Below are 17,264 nucleotides of genomic sequence, written 5' to 3'. Positions count from 1 at the left end.
AGGGACCAATGAAGTTAAAAAAGCAACAATAGCGAATGGAGGCATCTGGGCAAAAAGGGCAACTACAGAGTAGGGACAGACCACGAGTCTGAGCGCAGACAGGGACACGGACCACTTACATAGAAGTGTTTATCTTGCTAGAGCATTCCACGGGATAGAATCATTGAGCCCCTCTGTATGGGTAGAAAGGCGATAAATCCAGCGTTGCTCTTTAGAGAGCAGAGTTTTCTCATCGCAACACGAAGGTGCGAATTGTTCGATGACTGTCCAGGTGAAGTCGTTAGGAGTGTGATTTTGCACGATGAAGTGTTGGGTTAGCTTGCTGATATTTTTGCCACAGCGCATTGTGCTCCTGTGCTCGGTCATCCTGGTTCTGACTTTTCTGGTAGTCATACCGATGTATCTCAGACCGCAGCGACAGGTGATGAGGTATATTAAGTTAGACGAGTTACAATTAGTAAATTGCCTTTGTGTCCAGGTTTTACCAATTTCAAGTGACAATGTTTTGGAAGGGGTAGTCAGGTGGCAGACGCTGCAATTGTAACACGGTTGGTGGCCTGTTAGTTCAGGTAGACCCCATGTGTTCAAAATTGTCTGGCCTGTAGGTTGTGTCTTTCTGGGTCTCGTGGAAACCAGCTGGTCCCTCAGATTTTGTGCTCTCTTGTATGCGAACCGGGGGGGATCCCAGTTCCTTGTGCCCGAATTGATGATCTTCCAATTTTTGCGAATTATACTGGAGACCTGGTTTGAGGCGGTATTGTAGGTGGTGACGCATGTCATCAAGGGAGTTTCTGGTGGTCTGACAACTGTTTCAAGGAGGGCCTCCCTGTTCTGGTTGCGTGCTCGCTTGCAGGATTTCGAAATGATTCTAGTTGGGTAACCACGGTCTTCCAACTTGTGGACCAAGGCTTTGGACTGGTGTTTGAAGTCACGGAGGTTGCTGCAGTTCCGGCGTATGCGCAGGAACTGCCCAAAAGGCAGATTCTCCCTCAAGGGTCTGGGGTGGAAACTGTCAAAGCGTAACAAGGAGTTCTTGGATGTTGGTTTGTAATGAGTGGTTGTCGTCAAACCCCCTTGATCAGCTCTTATGTTGAGGTCTAGGAACGCTAGTTCCGTAGGGCTGCTAGTGCAGGTGAACTTGAGGAATGGATCAAGGTTATTGATCCACGTGAGGAAATCTTTCAGTGTCTCCTCATTGCCCTCCCAGACAATGAGAATATCGTCAATATATCGACGCCAAATTGTTATATTCGCTGAGTAGGGGTTCGTGGGGGCTTCGATGTTGGTTTGTTCAAAATGGTGGACATATAGCCCCGCCACGCTCGGCGCAAAGACACTGCCCATCGAGGTACCATTAGTTTGTAGAAAGAATGTGTCCTCATATTTGAAATAGTTCTCTTTTAATGCCAGAGTGGCGCAGTCCAGAATGAAGTGACGAGGTGTGTGGTGTTGCCAGTCAATCTCCATCAGGACATCGTGGAGTACCTTCAGTGTGGCATCCTGGGGGAGGCTCGTATAAAGACTCTCCACGTCCAATCCAACCAAAAGGTGTTTTTCGCTGTCGAAACTAACATCTTTGATGATGTTGAGGAGATGCTTTGTGTCTTGGATGTAGGATCGAGTTTTCTGCACTAACGGGTTCAGGTAGTGATCACAGAACCGTGACAGCGGTTCTAGGAGGGATTTTATCCCTGACACTATAGGTCTGCCCGGTGGTGGGGTGACCCCTTTGTGCACCTTGGGCATGATGTAGAAGTAGGGTACCTTCGCATCACGTGTGTTGAGATATTCAGCCTCTTGCTTAGAGATGTATTCTGCGTCAGAAGCCTCTTGCACTAGTTCTATGATCTTTTTTTTGTAGATCTTTAGATGGATCTCTCTGTAATTTCTTGTAGTTACGAGTGTCGCTTAAAAGTCTGCGGCATTCTGTGTCGTAGTCGCTTTTGTTCATAATGACTATCCCGCCACCTTTGTCCGCAGGTTTTATAATGCGAGTAGGGTCATTTTGGAGTTTCTTGACGATTTCCCTGTCTCGGAACGAAAGATTATTGAAATGGTTTTGGGGTTGTAATTTCTCGACTTCTGAGTATACTGCCAACTCGAAGGTGCTGATCTCTACTGGCACGGTGGCAGGTGGCGGGGTGAAGTTGGATTTGAGTTTCAGCCCTGTTTCGTTAGTGATTTCTGGGTCAGTTGGTTTCTCTTTGTTCTCAAAAAACGCTTTTAACCTTAGTTTTCTGAAAAACTCGGTCAGTTCGACGTGGAGTTTGAAAGTATCTAGTCGGGTGGTCGGAACAAAAGACAGCCCTTTGTTCAGGACATTGGTTTCCTCATTGGTGAGGGGTATATCAGAAAGATTGAATACTAGGGTGCCAGTATTAGTTGGTTCAGTCATTTGCTCGGGCCCGCTTGTTCTTTGGCTTTGTTCCTTGTGTTGGCACTGACCGGGTCTTCTTCTGTTGACCACTGTGCTGGTTGGGGCGCCCACTGTACCTGCTGTGGCGGATTCCTTCTCTTGCCACGAGGTCTGCGGCCTTGGCCTAAAAAAGGATACCGTTGGTTTGGGTTGTTCTGGTAGTATGGCATCTGGCCAGGCGGGTATAATGGTGGATATCCATAGTATGGAGGCATTGGTCCAAACGGAGGAGGTCCGAAATTCTGGAATTGTGGGGGGCCTTGCCATGGTTGTGTTTGTTGTTTCCCTCCATGGCCTCTCCCTCTAGTTTTGTAGGATCCATTGCTGGAGCCGCTAGAGATGGAACTGTTGTCGCCCGAGCTATCAGTGTTCTGGCCTCTTGTGGGTGCAGTATACGCATCATCAGCATAAGGATAAGTTTTTAGATAGCTGAAATTTTTGAGGTCCTTTTCAAATTTCTTTATCTTGGTTTGGGTTAGGTATTCTTTGTAATCGTTCATCTCTCGATTCTGATCTTCCAATTTCTTTTTGTATCCTGTCAGAGTAGTTTTGAAATGAGTCTCAGTAGCTTGGATCTCTATTATAACTGCGTCTGAAAGACGTTTGGCAGTTTTTATTATCAGGATGAGCCAGTCCCTGGTGCAGTGCCAGGCTATCTGGGCCCAGTCTTTCCTGAAGGTAACATCGTCAAGGAATATTCTTGGGGCGTTGGTGACAAGTAAGCCTTTAGGCGCTGTATTGGTCCTTAGATATTGTGCGAGGATAACGCCATGCAAAATGGTGCGTATCCTGTTGCGCTTTTTCTCAGTAAGAGTGTCCCAGTCTGTAGTTTGCGCTATTGTTGTTGCTGTGTTGAAATCTGCCAAGAGTGTGGGGTCATCGAGGATTTCAGTGACGTCTTCCTCGGTGAAGGTTAGGCCTGTGTTTTGTGCCATCTTGTATCAGGTGTCTCTCGCAGCTGCGCGCTGCCAAATATCAGCAAATCAAAAGGGAGAGAGAGGACTAGGTAAGCCAGTCCGGGTCCCCTGGTTATATGTAGAAATATCAATATAGGACTAGCTACGTTGTATTTAGTGGAACTCAGAAGGTATATCTGCGGGCAAACCCTTAGGTTTGGACATGAAGCCCTCACACACCAACCTAGTTGGTGTCATGCTTCATCATCGGGCCCACCACAGTGACACCGAATGTGTCCCGGGTGTGCTGCGACTCCAGATTACTGAGGAGCTGGTATTCTTGCTGAGTGTGCAGTGCTAGTGAGAATGAGAGTGAAAGGTTAAAAGCTATACAGGTGGTCCCAGTTCCCGAGGGTAAAAGGTAAATTTAATACCTGGGCCCCTGTTAGCAAGATAAAAAGGCTGTGGACGATGTGGAGTGTATTAAGAGCTCCTACGTCCTTGTGGTCTACATGTTTCAGCCAGGCCTTTTGATTAAAACTGGCTTTCCTCAGGACCAATGAGTATGTGTGAGTGATGGTAAACTATATTAAGTGACAGTGTGTGGTAAAAAAGTGTTGCACTCGCTAAGGTGCCGTACGTGTAAGAGGGGGATTCCCTCTACTTTACTGTACATAAAACACAAAGACAATACAGACATACAAGGAGAACCAATGAGAATGGTATATACCAAAACACAACATATGGCCGACTTCTAGTGTGCGTGAGCGACCTAGAGCGGCAAAGAACTTGGCCATGAGTGGTTGCCATGGCTAAGGTGAACTATGGCGGTAGAATATTAAACGCGGTGGCAGTGGTGGGCTACACAGCGAAACAAGCATAGCGTGAGGTACAGGTAAGTATGGTACATAATTCCTCACACTTGCTACTTGCTGTTAAAGCCTCATGGGTCACTTGGCAGGGAGGGAGAGGAGACCCTAAACGTTGTAAAAGGTCATAGTTAGGATGGTACCTGTGGGGAGAAAATGCTGCTTACCCAGAGCGTCGTGTAGAGATCACTCGTTTACTCACGGTATTTCCGATCAGCGTGCTCCTGCGACCTATCGTCCTGCTCCAGTGTCCCGAGTGAACTGTGCATGGATCAGGTAAGGGCTTAAGTAGCCGGTTCAATTGGTATCACCTGGAGAGGGGAGAGGGTGCGGTTGCGCTGGCTAGTAGTGCGCATGCGCTGGTAGCTAGCGGCACTAGCGCTGCGCATGCGCAATGGGCGGTTGTAGCGCATGCGCGATGGGAGGCGTTAGCACTATTCATTCGCGCATGTGCCTCGGTACCCGGAGTGGTACAGCACTGTTATTAACATGTGCACTCTAGTGCGTGCGCCATGCGGGGGAATTAAAAAGGCCCGTGAGGGACCAATGAAGTTAAAAAAGCAACAATAGCGAATGGAGGCATCTGGGCAAAAAGGGCAACTACAGAGTAGGGACAGACCACGAGTCTGAGCGCAGACAGGGACACGGACCACTTACATAGAAGTGTTTATCTTGCTAGAGCATTCCACGGGATAGAATCATTGAGCCCCTCTGTATGGGTAGAAAGGCGATAAATCCAGCGTTGCTCTTTAGAGAGCAGAGTTTTCTCATCGCAACACGAAGGTGCGAATTGTTCGATGACTGTCCAGGTGAAGTCGTTAGGAGTGTGATTTTGCACGATGAAGTGTTGGGTTAGCTTGCTGATATTTTTGCCACAGCGCATTGTGCTCCTGTGCTCGGTCATCCTGGTTCTGACTTTTCTGGTAGTCATACCGATGTATCTCAGACCGCAGCGACAGGTGATGAGGTATATTAAGTTAGACGAGTTACAATTAGTAAATTGCCTTTGTGTCCAGGTTTTACCAATTTCAAGTGACAATGTTTTGGAAGGGGTAGTCAGGTGGCAGACGCTGCAATTGTAACACGGTTGGTGGCCTGTTAGTTCAGGTAGACCCCATGTGTTCAAAATTGTCTGGCCTGTAGGTTGTGTCTTTCTGGGTCTCGTGGAAACCAGCTGGTCCCTCAGATTTTGTGCTCTCTTGTATGCGAACCGGGGGGGATCCCAGTTCCTTGTGCCCGAATTGATGATCTTCCAATTTTTGCGAATTATACTGGAGACCTGGTTTGAGGCGGTATTGTAGGTGGTGACGCATGTCATCAAGGGAGTTTCTGGTGGTCTGACAACTGTTTCAAGGAGGGCCTCCCTGTTCTGGTTGCGTGCTCGCTTGCAGGATTTCGAAATGATTCTAGTTGGGTAACCACGGTCTTCCAACTTGTGGACCAAGGCTTTGGACTGGTGTTTGAAGTCACGGAGGTTGCTGCAGTTCCGGCGTATGCGCAGGAACTGCCCAAAAGGCAGATTCTCCCTCAAGGGTCTGGGGTGGAAACTGTCAAAGCGTAACAAGGAGTTCTTGGATGTTGGTTTGTAATGAGTGGTTGTCGTCAAACCCCCTTGATCAGCTCTTATGTTGAGGTCTAGGAACGCTAGTTCCGTAGGGCTGCTAGTGCAGGTGAACTTGAGGAATGGATCAAGGTTATTGATCCACGTGAGGAAATCTTTCAGTGTCTCCTCATTGCCCTCCCAGACAATGAGAATATCGTCAATATATCGACGCCAAATTGTTATATTCGCTGAGTAGGGGTTCGTGGGGGCTTCGATGTTGGTTTGTTCAAAATGGTGGACATATAGCCCCGCCACGCTCGGCGCAAAGACACTGCCCATCGAGGTACCATTAGTTTGTAGAAAGAATGTGTCCTCATATTTGAAATAGTTCTCTTTTAATGCCAGAGTGGCGCAGTCCAGAATGAAGTGACGAGGTGTGTGGTGTTGCCAGTCAATCTCCATCAGGACATCGTGGAGTACCTTCAGTGTGGCATCCTGGGGGAGGCTCGTATAAAGACTCTCCACGTCCAATCCAACCAAAAGGTGTTTTTCGCTGTCGAAACTAACATCTTTGATGATGTTGAGGAGATGCTTTGTGTCTTGGATGTAGGATCGAGTTTTCTGCACTAACGGGTTCAGGTAGTGATCACAGAACCGTGACAGCGGTTCTAGGAGGGATTTTATCCCTGACACTATAGGTCTGCCCGGTGGTGGGGTGACCCCTTTGTGCACCTTGGGCATGATGTAGAAGTAGGGTACATTGTCACTTGAAATTGGTAAAACCTGGACACAAAGGCAATTTACTAATTGTAACTCGTCTAACTTAATATACCTCATCACCTGTCGCTGCGGTCTGAGATACATCGGTATGACTACCAGAAAAGTCAGAACCAGGATGACCGAGCACAGGAGCACAATGCGCTGTGGCAAAAATATCAGCAAGCTAACCCAACACTTCATCGTGCAAAATCACACTCCTAACGACTTCACCTGGACAGTCATCGAACAATTCGCACCTTCGTGTTGCGATGAGAAAACTCTGCTCTCTAAAGAGCAACGCTGGATTTATCGCCTTTCTACCCATACAGAGGGGCTCAATGATTCTATCCCGTGGAATGCTCTAGCAAGATAAACACTTCTATGTAAGTGGTCCGTGTCCCTGTCTGCGCTCAGACTCGTGGTCTGTCCCTACTCTGTAGTTGCCCTTTTTGCCCAGATGCCTCCATTCGCTATTGTTGCTTTTTTAACTTCATTGGTCCCTCACGGGCCTTTTTAATTCCCCCGCATGGCGCACGCACTAGAGTGCACATGTTAATAACAGTGCTGTACCACTCCGGGTACCGAGGCACATGCGCGAATGAATAGTGCTAACGCCTCCCATCGCGCATGCGCTACAACCGCCCATTGCGCATGCGCAGCGCTAGTGCCGCTAGCTACCAGCGCATGCGCACTACTAGCCAGCGCGACCGCACCCTCTCCCCTCTCCAGGTGATACCAATTGAACCGGCTACTTAAGCCCTTACCTGATCCATGCACAGTTCACTCGGGACACTGGAGCAGGACGATAGGTCGCAGGAGCACGCTGATCGGAAATACCGTGAGTAAACGAGTGATCTCTACACGACGCTCTGGGTAAGCAGCATTTTCTCCCCACAGGTACCATCCTAACTATGACCTTTTACAACGTTTAGGGTCTCCTCTCCCTCCCTGCCAAGTGACCCATGAGGCTTTAACAGCAAGTAGCAAGTGTGAGGAATTATGTACCATACTTACCTGTACCTCACGCTATGCTTGTTTCGCTGTGTAGCCCACCACTGCCACCGCGTTTAATATTCTACCGCCATAGTTCACCTTAGCCATGGCAACCACTCATGGCCAAGTTCTTTGCCGCTCTAGGTCGCTCACGCACACTAGAAGTCGGCCATATGTTGTGTTTTGGTATATACCATTCTCATTGGTTCTCCTTGTATGTCTGTATTGTCTTTGTGTTTTATGTACAGTAAAGTAGAGGGAATCCCCCTCTTACACGTACGGCACCTTAGCGAGTGCAACACTTTTTTACCACACACTGTCACTTAATATAGTTTACCATCACTCACACATACTCATTGGTCCTGAGGAAAGCCAGTTTTAATCAAAAGGCCTGGCTGAAACATGTAGACCACAAGGACGTAGGAGCTCTTAATACACTCCACATCGTCCACAGCCTTTTTATCTTGCTAACAGGGGCCCAGGTATTAAATTTACCTTTTACCCTCGGGAACTGGGACCACCTGTATAGCTTTTAACCTTTCACTCTCATTCTCACTAGCACTGCACACTCAGCAAGAATACCAGCTCCTCAGTAATCTGGAGTCGCAGCACACCCGGGACACATTCGGTGTCACTGTGGTGGGCCCGATGATGAAGCATGACACCAACTAGGTTGGTGTGTGAGGGCTTCATGTCCAAACCTAAGGGTTTGCCCGCAGATATACCTTCTGAGTTCCACTAAATACAACGTAGCTAGTCCTATATTGATATTCCGAAAAGTAAATTTTGCCATGTTCTGTGTCCCTACGAGTCCTCCATCTTATGTTATGTGTGCATGATTAATATGCATATGTATTCCCCATGTTCGATTAAAGACGCAATTACAGTTGTGTCCATCTCTAGTATGTCAGTTTCCAGTTCTCGTGACTACTACGAATATCCGGCCTATGTAAAGCTACGTTGCCACGTTTCTCAGTGTGCACGTTATTTCATTGTAAAGTCCCCGTTTCTAGGCCTCAAAAGGGCCCGGACACCAGATTCAGCTCCTGTCTCCTGAGCCTCGCTGAGGAGCGATACAGCCCCCACCTGTATCCTCGACCCTTCACTTACTTCCTGCCTCACAGTGCCCGGCTCAGCCTGGCTCTGCCTCTGAGTCTGCCAAGAGTATGTTATGATTCCAGTTATCAGTTAGTCCTCCTTCTCTGCATTCCTAAGCTACTGAACCGCATCAATAGTTACCGTCATTGTCTAGTCTTTACGTCTCCATGTAAGAGAAATACTGTATTAATGGTCATTTAATATTCTTCATCACGCACTACATGTAGAATAATGCATGCTCCAGTCTTAGAGTCCGTTGGCCTCTCCCCTCCTGACTCTTAGTTTATATCAACATGTTCTCTAAACATCAGATACTAGATACTGCTTAGGTACATGTCGCCCTGACTCTCCAGACTTCAGTCTCTGCTCCTAGCACAGAGTTCGTAGCCCCCAGCTTCTTCTAGTAACACGTCATTGCCAGTTTGCGCGCACCATTAGGTCAGAGGTCCTGGCTCCTTAGGTAGCCCCCTCCATGTTTCCGCCCCATTCATGACATATTCTGTTACGTTTGCATCACATGCCTATGTATACGCCTCTGTTACACCTACTTTCACCCTTATCTTTCGCGACTGCTATTGACCACACCCACTGCTCCGCCTATCGTATGTATTGTAATGCAACTGTTTTAGTATATATGATCGTGTATTGTTATTAAATGTTAGCGCGCTCATCCCAGATCCAGCCCCGGCAGCTGCCGGGCCCTGCCATCCTATTCCTATGCAGGTTGTCCTGTTCCTGTCCTTTATGCTGTATTAAACCTGCAAACTCCTACTACCTCGAATCTTGACTCTTATTTATTGAGCTATCTGTTATTACTATGCCTAGTCAAACCTAGATCCGGTATTATTTATTTATATACCACAATACCCCGAAACACGTGTCCCGGGATGGCGAAGACAGCGAAGATAGCAGAGGATCGAAAGATGATGCATCGCGAACAATTTACTACATTGACCAGAGTCCTTAGGGGCGACACCACCGGTGTGTGAGTAGTGTCCGACCCCACCCCCATTTGTAACTTTAAATCTCCCGTGAGCAGTGGGCTGACGAGCCCGGGATCCCGCACCTACGCGCCTGAGTGGTACTATACCTGGCAGATATTGGCAGCCATCGGCAACCCCAGTACACGGCCTATCCCTGCTGACGAGGGGTGATACCCCGAAACACGTGTCCAGGGATGGCGAAGACAGCGAAGATAGCAGAGGATCGAAAGATGATGCATCGCGAACACTTTACTACATTGACCAGAGTCCTTAGGGGCGACACCGCCGTTGTGTGAGTAGTGTGCGACCCCACCCCCATTTTTAACTTTAAAGCTCCCGTGAGCAGTGGGCTGACGAGCCCGGGATCCCGCACCTACGCGCCTGAGTGGTACTATACCTGGCAGATATTGGCAACCATCGGCAACCCCAGTACACGGCCTATCCCTGCTGACGAGGGGTGATACCCCGAAACACGTGTCCAGGGATGGCGAAGACAGCGAAGATAGCAGAGAATCGAAAGATGATGCATCGCGAACACTTTACTACATTGACCAGAGTCCTTAGGGGCGACACCGCCGGTGTGTGAGTAGTGTGTGACCCCCACCCCCATTTGTAACTTTAAAGCTCCCGTGAGCAGTGGGCTGACGAGCCCGGGATCCCGCACCTACGCGCCTGAGTGGTACTATACCTGGCAGATATTGGCAACCATCGGCAACCCCAGTACACGGCCTATCCCTGCTGACGAGGGGTGATACCCACGAAACACGTGTCCAGGGATGACGAAGACAGCGAAGATAGCAGAGGATCGAAAGATGATGCATCGCGAACACTTTACTACATTGACCAGAGTCCTTAGGGGCGACACCGCCGGTGTGTGAGTAGTGTGCGACCCCACCCCCATTTGTAACTTTAAAGCTCCCGTGAGCAGTGGGCTGACGAGCCTGGGATCCCGCACCTACGCGCCTGAGTGGTACTATACCTGGCAGATAATGGCAGCCATCGGCAACCCCAGTACACGGCCTATCCCTGCTGACGAGGGGTGATACCCCGAAACACGTGTCCAGGGATGGCGAAGACAGCGAAGATAGCAGAGGATCGAAAGATGATGCATCGCGAACACGAGTCCTTAGGGGCGACACCGCCGGTGTGTGAGTAGTGTGCGACCCCACCCCCATTTGTAACTTTAAAGCTCCCGTGAGCAGTGGCTGACGAGCCCGGGATCCCGCACCTACGCGCCTGAGTGGTACTATACCTGGCAGATATTGGCAGCCATCGGCAACCCCAGTACACGGCCTATCCCTGCTGACGAGGGGTGATAACCCGAAACACGTGTCCAGGGATGGCGAAGACAGCGAAGATAGCAGAGGATCGAAAGATGATGCATCGCGAACACTTTACTAAATTGACCAGAGTCCTTAGGGGCGACACCGCCGGTGTGTGAGTAGTGTGTAACCCCACCCCCATTTGTAACTTTAAAGCTCCCGTGAGCAGTGGGCTGACGAGCCCGGGATCCCGTACCTACGCGCCTGAGTGGTACTATACCTGGCAGATATTGGCAGCCATCGGCAACCCCAGTACACGGCCTATCCCTGCTGACGAAGGGTGATACCCCGAAACACGTGTCCAGGGATGGCGAAGACAGCGAAGATAGCAGAGAATCGAAAGATGATGCATCGCGAACACTTTACTACATTGACCAGAGTCCTTAGGGGCGACACCGCCGGTGTGTGAGTAGTGTGCGACCCCACCCCCATTTGTAACTTTAAAGCTCCCGTGAGCAGTGGGCTGACGAGCCCGGGATCCCGCACCTACGCGCCTGAGTGGTACTATACCTGGCAGATATTGGCAGCCATCTGCAACCCCAGTACACGGCCTATCCCTGCTGACGAGGGGTGATACCCCGAAACACGTGTCCAGGGATGGCGAAGAGAGCGAAGATAGCATAGGATCGAAAGATGATGCATCGCGAACACTTTACTACATTGACCAGAGTCCTTAGGGGCGACACCGCCGGTGTGTGAGTGGTGTGCGACCCCACCCCCATTTGTAACTTTAAAGCTCCCGTGAGCAGTGGGCTGACGAGCCCGGGATCCCGCACCTACGCGCCTGAGTGGTACTATACCTGGCAGATAATGGCAGCCATCGGCAACCCCAGTACACGGCCTATCCCTGCTGACGAGGGGTGATACCCCGAAACACGTGTCCAGGGATGGCGAAGACAGCGTAGATAGCAGAGGATCGAAAGATGATGCATCGCGAACACTTTACGACATTGACTAGAGTCCTTAGGGGCGACACCGCCGGTGTGTGAGTAGTGTGCGACCCCACCCCCATTTGTAACTTTAAAGCTCCCGTGAGCAGTCGCTGACGAGCCCGGGATCCCGCACCTACGCGCCTGAGTGGTACTATACCTGGCAGATATTGGCAGCCATCGGCAACCCCAGTACACTGCCTATCCCTGCTGACGAGGGGTGATACCCCAAAACACGTGTCCAGGGATGGCGAAGACAGCGAAGATAGCAGAGGATCGAAAGATGATGCATCGCGAACACTTTACTACATTGACCAGAGTCCTTAGGGGCGACACCGCCGGTGTGTGAGTAGTGTGTGACCCCACCCCCATTTGTAACTTTAAAGCTCCCGTGAGCAGTGGGCTGACGAGCCCGGGATCCCGCACCTACGCGCCTGAGTGGTACTATACCTGGCAGATATTGGCAACCATCGGCAACCCCAGTACACGGCCTATCCCTGCTGACGAGGGGTGATACCCCGAAACACGTGTCCAGGGATGGCGAAGACAGCGAAGATAGCAGAGGATCGAAAGATGATGCATCGCGAACACTTTACTACATTGACCAGAGTCCTTAGGGGCGACACCGCCGGTGTGTGAGTAGTGTGCGACCCCACCCCCATTTGTAACTTTAAAGCTCCCGTGAGCAGTGGGCTGACGAGCCCGGGATCCCGCACCTACACGCCTGAGTGGTACTATACCTGGCAGATAATGGCAGCCATCGGCAACCCCAGTACACGGCCTATCCCTGCTGACGAGGGGTGATACCCCGAAACACGTGTCCAGGGATGGCGAAGACAGCGAAGATAGCAGAGGATCGAAAGATGATGCATCGCAAACACTTTACGACATTGACCAGAGTCCTTAGGGGTGACACCGCCGGTGTGTGAGTAGTGTGCAACCCCACCCCCATTTGTAACTTTAAAGCTCCCGTGAGCAGTGGCTGACGAGCCCGGGATCCTGCACCTACGCGCCTGAGTGGTACTATACCTGGGAGAAATTGGCAGCCATCGGCAACCCCAGTACACGGCCTATCCCTGCTGACGAGGGGTGATAACCCGAAACACGTGTCCAGGGATGGCGAAGACAGCGAAGATAGCAGAGGATCGAAAGATGATGCATCGCGAACACTTTACGACATTGACCAGAGTCCTTAGGGTCGACACCGCCGGTGTGTGAGTAGTGTGCGACCCCACCCCCATTTGTAACTTTAAAGCTCCCGTGAGCAGTGGGCTGACGAGCCCGGGATCCCGTACCTACGCGCCTGAGTGGTACTATACCTGGCAGATATTGGCAGCCATCGGCAACCCCAGTACACGGCCTATCCCTGCTGACGAAGGGTGATACCCCGAAACACGTGTCCAGGGATGGCGAAGACAGCGAAGATAGCAGAGAATCGAAAGATGATGCATCGCGAACACTTTACTACATTGACCAGAGTCCTTAGGGGCGACACCGCCGGTGTGTGAGTAGTGTGCGACCCCACCCCCATTTTTAACTTTAGAGCTCCCGTGAGCAGTGGGCTGACGAGCCCGGGATCCCGCACCTACGCGCCTGAGTGGTACTATACCTGGCAGATATTGGCAACCATCGGCAACCCCAGTACACGGCCTATCCCTGCTGACGAGGGGTGATACCCCGAAACACGTGTCCAGGGATGGCGAAGACAGCGAAGATAGCAGAGAATCGAAAGATGATGCATCGCGAACACTTTACTACATTGACCAGAGTCCTTAGGGGCGACACCGCCGGTGTGTGAGTAGTGTGCGACCCCACCCCCATTTGTAACTTTAAAGCTCCCGTGAGCAGTGGGCTGACGAGCCCGGGATCCCGCACCTACGCGCCTGAGTGGTACTATACCTGGCAGATATTGGCAGCCATCGGCAACCCCAGTACACGGCCTATCCCTGCTGACGAGGGGTGATACCCCGAAACACGTGTCCAGGGATGGCGAAGACAGCGAAGATAGCAGAGGATCGAAAGATGATGCATCGCGAACACTTTACTATATTGACCAGAGTCCTTAGGGGCGACACCGCCGGTGTGTGAGTAGTGTGCGACCCCACCCCCATTTGTAACTTTAAAGCTCCCGTGAGCAGTGGACTGACGAGCCCGGGATCCCGCACCTACGCGCCTGAGTGGTACTATACCTGGCAGATATTGGCAGCCATCGGCAACCCCAGTACACGGCCTATCCCTGCTGACGAGGGGTGATACGCCGAAACACGTGTCCAGGGATGGCGATGACAGCGAAGATAGCAGAGGATCGAAAGATGATGCATCGCGAACACTTTACTACATTGACCAGAGTCCTTAGGGGCGAAACCGCCGGTGTGTGAGTAGTGTGCGACCCCACCCCCATTTGTAACTTAAAAGCTCCCGTGAGCAGTGGGCTGACGAGCCCGGGATCCCGCACCTACGCACCTGAGTGGTACTATACCTGGCAGATATTGGCAGCCATCGGCAACCCCAGTACACGGCCTATCCCTGCTGACGAGGGGTGATACCCCGAAACACGTGTCCAGGGATGGCGAAGACAGCGAAGATAGCAGAGGATCGAAAGATGATGCATCGCGAACACTTTACTACATTGACCAGAGCCCTTAGGGGCGACACCGCCGGTGTGTGAGTAGTGTGCGACCCCACCCCCATTTGTAACTTTAAAGCTCCCGTGAGCAGTGGGCTGACGAGCCCGGGATCCCGCACCTACGCGCCTGAGTGGTACTATACCTGGCAGATATTGGCAACCATCGACAACCCCAGTACACGGCCTATCCCTGCTGACGAGGGGTGATACCCCGAAACACGTGTCCAGGGATGGCGTAGACAGCGAAGATAGCAGAGGATCGAAAGATGATGCATCGCGAACACTTTACTACATTGACCAGAGTCCTTAGGGGCGACACCGCCGGTGTGTGAGTAGTATGCGACCCCACCCCCATTTGTAACTTTAAAGCTCCCGTGAGCAGTGGGCTGACGAGCCCGGGATCCCGCACCTACGCGCCTGAGTGGTACTATACCTGGCAGATATTGGCAGCCATCGGCAACCCCAGTACACGGCCTATCCCTGCTGACGAGGGGTGATACCCCGAAACACGTGTCCAGGGATGGCGAAGACAGCGAAGATAGCAGAGGATCGAAAGATGATGCATCGCGAACACTTTACTATATTGACCAGAGTCCTTAGGGGCGACACCGCCGGTGTGTGAGTAGTGTGCGACCCCACCCCCATTTGTAACTTTAAAGCTCCCGTGAGCAGTGGACTGACGAGCCCGGGATCCCGCACCTACGCGCCTGAGTGGTACTATACCTGGCAGATATTGGCAGCCATCGGCAACCCCAGTACACGGCCTATCCCTGCTGACGAGGGATGATACGCCGAAACACGTGTCCAGGGATGGCGATGACAGCGAAGATAGCAGAGGATCGAAAGATGATGCATCGCGAACACTTTACTACATTGACCAGAGTCCTTAGGGGCGAAACCGCCGGTGTGTGAGTAGTGTGCGACCCCACCCCCATTTGTAACTTAAAAGCTCCCGTGAGCAGTGGGCTGACGAGCCCGGGATCCCGCACCTACGCACCTGAGTGGTACTATACCTGGCAGATATTGGCAGCCATCGGCAACCCCAGTACACGGCCTATCCCTGCTGACGAGGGGTGATACCCCGAAACACGTGTCCAGGGATGGCGAAGACAGCGAAGATAGCAGAGGATCGAAAGATGATGCATCGCGAACACTTTACTACATTGACCAGAGCCCTTAGGGGCGACACCGCCGGTGTGTGAGTAGTGTGCGACCCCACCCCCATTTGTAACTTTAAAGCTCCCGTGAGCAGTGGGCTGACGAGCCCGGGATCCCGCACCTACGCGCCTGAGTGGTACTATACCTGGCAGATATTGGCAACCATCGGCAACCCCAGTACACGGCCTATCCCTGCTGACGAGGGGTGATACCCCGAAACACGTGTCCAGGGATGGCGAAGACAGCGAAGATAGCAGAGGATCGAAAGATGATGCATCGCGAACACTTTACTATATTGACCAGAGTCCTTAGGGGCGACACCGCCGGTGTGTGAGTAGTGTGCGACCCCACCCCCATTTGTAACTTTAAAGCTCCCGTGAGCAGTGGACTGACGAGCCCGGGATCCCGCACCTACGCGCCTGAGTGGTACTATACCTGGCAGATATTGGCAGCCATCGGCAACCCCAGTACACGGCCTATCCCTGCTGACGAGGGGTGATACGCCGAAACACGTGTCCAGGGATGGCGATGACAGCGAAGATAGCAGAGGATCGAAAGATGATGCATCGCGAACACTTTACTACATTGACCAGAGTCCTTAGGGGCGAAACCGCCGGTGTGTGAGTAGTGTGCGACCCCACCCCCATTTGTAACTTAAAAGCTCCCGTGAGCAGTGGGCTGACGAGCCCGGGATCCCGCACCTACGCACCTGAGTGGTACTATACCTGGCAGATATTGGCAGCCATCGGCAACCCCAGTACACGGCCTATCCCTGCTGACGAGGGGTGATACCCCGAAACACGTGTCCAGGGATGGCGAAGACAGCGAAGATAGCAGAGGATCGAAAGATGATGCATCGCGAACACTTTACTACATTGACCAGAGCCCTTAGGGGCGACACCGCCGGTGTGTGAGTAATGTGCGACCCCACCCCCATTTGTAACTTTAAAGCTCCCGTGAGCAGTGGGCTGACGAGCCCGGGATCCCGCACCTACGCGCCTGAGTGGTACTATACCTGGCAGATATTGGCAACCATCGGCAACCCCAGTACACGGCCTATCCCTGCTGACGAGGGGTGATACCCCGAAACACGTGTCCAGGGATGGCGTAGACAGCGAAGATAGCAGAGGATCGAAAGATGATGCATCGCGAACACTTTACTACATTGACCAGAGTCCTTAGGGGCGACACCGCCGGTGTGTGAGTAGTATGCGACCCCACCCCCATTTGTAACTTTAAAGCTCCCGTGAGCAGTGGGCTGACGAGCCCGGGATCCCGCACCTACGCGCCTGAGTGGTACTATACCTGGCAGATATTGGCAGCCATCGGCAACCCCAGTACACGGCCTATCCCTGCTGACGAGGGGTGATACCCCGAAACACGTGTCCAGGGATGGCGAAGACAGCGAAGATAGCAGAGGATCGAAAGATGATGCATCGCGAACACTTTACGACATTGACCAGAGTCCTTAGGGGTGACACCGCCGGTGTGTGAGTAGTGTGCGACCCCACCCCCATTTGTAACTTTAAAGCTCCCGTGAGCAGTGGCTGACGAGCCCGGGATCCTGCACCTACGCGCCTGAGTGGTACTATACCTGGCAGAAATTGGCAGCCATCGGCAACCCCAGTAGACGGCCTATCCCTGCTGACGAGGGGTGATAACCCGAAACACG

Source organism: Lissotriton helveticus, chromosome 11, assembly GCF_964261635.1.
Source record: "Lissotriton helveticus chromosome 11, aLisHel1.1, whole genome shotgun sequence".
NCBI classification, from domain to species: Eukaryota; Metazoa; Chordata; class Amphibia; order Caudata; family Salamandridae; genus Lissotriton; species Lissotriton helveticus.
Note: the sequence above shows the minus strand (reverse complement) of the source record.